This window comes from Orycteropus afer, unplaced genomic scaffold (genome assembly GCF_000298275.1).
Source record: "Orycteropus afer afer isolate SDZICR_OR568_19922 unplaced genomic scaffold, OryAfe1.0 scaffold00118, whole genome shotgun sequence".
Classification (NCBI taxonomy): domain Eukaryota; kingdom Metazoa; phylum Chordata; class Mammalia; order Tubulidentata; family Orycteropodidae; genus Orycteropus; species Orycteropus afer.
In genome coordinates, this window is record NW_006921705.1 from 2,419,191 (window position 1) to 2,424,125 (window position 4,935).

Below are 4,935 nucleotides of genomic sequence, written 5' to 3' on the forward strand. Positions count from 1 at the left end.
TTGGGCAATCCTACTTCCGTAGTGATACTGCCTCGGAAACCCAAGGAGGGGTTGCTATGAGTCGGGGCCGACTCGACGGCAAACAACAACAACAACTTGTTAGGAGCCATAAAAATTAAGAAATAATTTATTTCTATGGTCAAGCCAGGATGTGAAAGAAATAAACTCAAAGGAAGGGAATCTTGACACAGCTTTTTTTTTTTTTTTTAATAAAGTGGGTCCAAGAATGCAAGAATGATTTTTGCATCACAAGAATGCAATAAACAAAATTGTTAAAAGGGTCTAGAAACTACCCTTTTTAAAAGTTTTCCAGACAACTTTAAGAGTTTATGTTTAACAAGCTGTTTCAGGGAAACTGAGTTCTAGTACCAAGATTGTTTTCTCAAATTCCTAAAAAATCTGGTTAAAGCTATTTAAGCATCCACTAGTGATATTTTATCATCTCATATGCAAGATATGTGACTATGATTACTTCTGTAATTAGTTCTTGAAATCAATCACTGTACATCTCCATACTCAACTATCCAATAGAAGCCCATTCCCTACCCCTAATCCAACATGTTTGTGACTTCACCAAAGACTAACCAATCAAACAGCTATTTTATTGTAATTTTTTTGTTCCCTGGACTATATCTGTCTTTGTTAGAAGTTCAATAGTTAGAGTCATCAGTTATCACTTATGTGGGCTGGTGTCTCCCGGCATTTACAAGTAGTTTTTTCTTTCTGAATAAATCCTCTTAATGTCATTTTAAGAACTGAGTGTTTTTTTTTTTGCTATAACAAATTAATAATCTTTATACAAGAATTTGGTATTACTTATTCAATTTTCCTATTAATATTATCTATGCTATAGATTGCATTTATAAATGATATCAGCAACAGATAAAACAGTATTTCTTCAGAAATTTTAATTTTAGAATAATCTGATAAATTTCCATTTAAATACCTGCATCCCTCCACTATAATAACGTTTCCATGCACACATTTTACAGAAGTGCTTAGAGATTTAGGGTCACAGCTTCCACCTACTCCATCCCTGCTAATTGGTACAGACATCATAGCTCATTCATATCTAACTTCAGGGCTCATTTTTCTCTTACTACACTAGGCCACCTCCCCACAGAAAATAATTAAATATGTATTACATGGAAATAGATTTTCCTAAAACAATGTGATTCCACGGAAGAATTTCTTTTTAAAAAATATACTCCGTATCAAACCCTTCATAAGAGTGATTTGAAATAAACATTAAAATATAATAGTATTTAAAAGTATTCTCATCCCCAAGATCATGCCTCCCGATTTACTTTTAACCTGTACTAAATTTTCTGTAGCACTATTTTGTTTCAGGATACATTATTGTTATTGTTGCTGTTGCTGCTGTAATTCTCAGTAACATCACAAAGAAGTAACATTCTTTTATTTCTGCCCACAAGTTAGGAAATGTTAAACCAGATTAAAGATGGTGATCATCCATAATGTGTTGCAAATTTTGTTTAAATCTGTGAGGTTAATTTTATTTTCAATATAAATATCTAAAACTTCAAAAACTTCAGCATGGTATGTTTCTGTTGTGTGCCATCTCCAAAACATTGTTTCAAGTCTATCCCAACTCATGTTGTTGTTGTTGTTGTTATGTACATAGCGACCCTATATTACAGAATACGGCTTCCTCACAGGGTTTCCAAAACTGTAAATCTTTACAGAAGCAGACTGCCGCATCTTTCTCTCACAGAGCAGCTGGTGGGTTCAAACTGCTGAACTTTCAGTTAGCAGCCAAAAGCTGCTAATCACTATGCCACCCAGGCTCCTTCATGCTATCTCATTGCACTCCCATATGGCATAGTAGAACTGCCCCGTAGGGTTTCCTAGGCTGAAATCTTTATGAGAGCAGATTGTGAGGCCTTTGGCCTTTAGAGAAGCTGGTGGGTCCAAACCACTGACCTTTTGGTTATCAGCTGAGTGCTTAACCATGTGCCACCAACGCTCCTCAAAATGGTAAGTTGTTGTTGTTGTTCGTAGGTGCCATTGAGTTGATTGTCAACGCAAAGCAATACGATGTGGCAGAATAAAATTGCTTCAGAGCAGAACTGCTTCACAGAGATTTCTCAGTTGTAATTGTTACAGGAACAGTTTGCCAGGTCTTTTCTCCCATATGCTGTGAAGCCACCAGACAGGTTTGAACTGCTAACCTTTGTTTAGCAGCTTACTGCTTAACCACTGCACTATCAGGGATCCTTCAGCATGGTATGTTGTTGTTGTTGTTGTTATGTGCCGACAAGTCAAACCCGACTCATAGCGACCCCTCCTTGGGTTTCCGAGGCAGTATCACTACGGAAGTAGGATTGCCCAACCTTCCTTCCGATCAGCATGGTATAAGTAAGTGAAAATAAGACATAATTTTCTCCAATTATTTTTCTATTTGCTAAATAAACCAGTTGCTGATGTTTGCCCAAGTGTCATAGACATCTGATGCTTTCAGGCAATGTCTCTTAATAACTTTACTAATCCTATCAATTATTTCCTGTCTGATAAATAATTGCCCAAAAATTTCAATAAAGTATTTCTATAGCATAATTTCCATTTATAAGATAAAAGAAGCTATGGATATGGGTGCTGGCTGTGCTCACTCACAAATTCTGCCACTTCCCTTCATATATTGGCTTTGTAATATGGTTACATTCTGTGCTCTAGCCAAATAGCAAATAAGTGCTTATTATTGACCCTCAGGATCACTCTAAAAAAATCAATAGTAGAAAAGTTGAAACTGTGAAAATTAGTTTGATTGTACAAACTTCTCAGTGATTCCTTATTTTCAGAATTATGATCTGGACTATGGAGTTTGCCTGATGATAATCTTTAAATCAGGACTTGGTTGCTACCTGAATATTTTTTTTAAAAAATGAAGGGAAATTCTGCATATGTGGAGGGGGTTTGGAGAGTTCAAGAAGAGTTGTTCAAATATATCATCAAGGTGTTCAATAAGCTTGAAGTAAAATCAATGCAGGAGTCCCTTCGTGGTGAGAAGAGTTAACATGCTGAGCTGCTAACAGAAAGGGTGGAAGGTTGACTCCAGTCAGAGGCACTTCAGAAGAAAGCCCTGGCAATCTACTTCTGAAACAATTCAGCCACTGAAAACTTTACGGAGCACAATTCTATTGTGAGACACATAGTGTTGCCATGATTCAAACTTGACTTGGCAATAACTGTTTTGGTTTCTTGAACCTGTATAGTTATTTAATGTACTTCTATATTCTTTTTTTCTTTCTCTCTTTTTTTTTTTTTTTAATTTGTTTTTATTTTTAGTGTGCTTTAGGTGCAAATTTACAGAGCAGACATTCACCATATCCTGTACTTTGGTTTCACTCCCCAATTACCATCCCTAACTTTACCCCACTCTCCTCCCCTTCCTTCCCAGTAACTGCCTCCCCTTCCACCCCAGGCCCTTCATAGTTATGCACTCCTGTGTGTCCTGCATTTCCTCCATGTGAATGTTGCCCCTCTGGTACCCTGTGGTCGATTGCTCCAAGGGATGTATCTCTACAGAGTATTTGGGTGCATCACCCTTGGTTAAGTGTTCTGTGTATACATCTTATTTACTATTGGGCTGAGAGCCAGCCCTCGGGAGTAAGTTTTATTCCAGGCCCAAAGTGTATCCCAGGGCCAAAGTCTTGGGGGTCTCCCCAGACTCCATCTGACCAGTAATTCTGGTCATTATTGTGTTTCCGGATTTGTTCCATGTCGTTCCTCCCACTCTATCCAGGATCTCCAGTTTTGATCCCTTCCTGAGTGGTTGGTATTGGTAGCTGAGCACCATCTAGTTCTTCTGATTTTGAGGTCCATCATTTCCTAGGGCTGATTGTTTCCAAATCCCCTTGGATTTTTGCACTCTTCTTCACTTCTGATGATAGGAGACCATTAGCTGCATCTTAGATGGCCACTTGAAAGCTTTTAAGACCCCAGATGCTACTCACCAGTGTAGGTTGTGGAACAAGATTTCTGTGTATTTTGTTGTGCCAATTGAGTCTGGTGTTCCCAAATACTAGATCCTGAGTCAGTGGATCCATTGGATCTCTTTCCCACAGTGTCTGCTGTCTGTGAGGAATTGCTCTATGTTTGTCTTCTGATGTTTCTGTAAGGATCACCAGTATTTTGTATCACCAGTATCTGTGCAAGATTAGCCTCAGATGAATCTGGCATTGGTCTAGAGTATAATCCTCTTCACTGACCATCTGATCTTCTCAGATGATTATGTGTTTATCTGTAGCCTGGTGTTTGGTGTTAATGGTAGTGCAGTATTGTGAATATACTGGTATTAGCCTCTGTTGTCTATATCTTATGTGGACAAATCAGTGTCCTCCCTTTCCACAATGTTATCATACTGGTCACAGACTCTCTCCATATCATCCCTCCCTTTACCACCTCAACATGTGACCCCCAACTAGCTCAAAATTATTCCTTCCCCTTCCCTCCCCTTCCCAATAGCCTACAAAGTGAGTTCCCTTAAGAAAACCCTTCCTTGTCTTTTTACAGTAATGGGCTCATACAATATCTGTCCTTCTGTATTTAACTTATTTCACTCAGCATAATATCCTCCAGGCTAATCCATGTTGTGAGATGATTCATGTATCCTTCATTGTTCTTTCATGTAGTATAGCATTCCATTGTGTGAATGTACCATAATTTGGTTATCTACTTATCCGCTGATGGGCATTTAGGTTGTTTCCATCTCTTTGCTATAGTGAATGGTGCTGCGATGAACATAGGTGTGCATATATCTGTTCGTATCCTGCCTCTCACCTCTTTAGGATATATTCCTAGTAATGGAATTGCTGGTATTTATTAAACTCAGGGATGCCCAAAGAAGCAGGCCAGAAGAGCAGGAGAAAGAGGATTAAAAGACAGGAAGCCAGACAGAGGAACAGTCAGCCACAG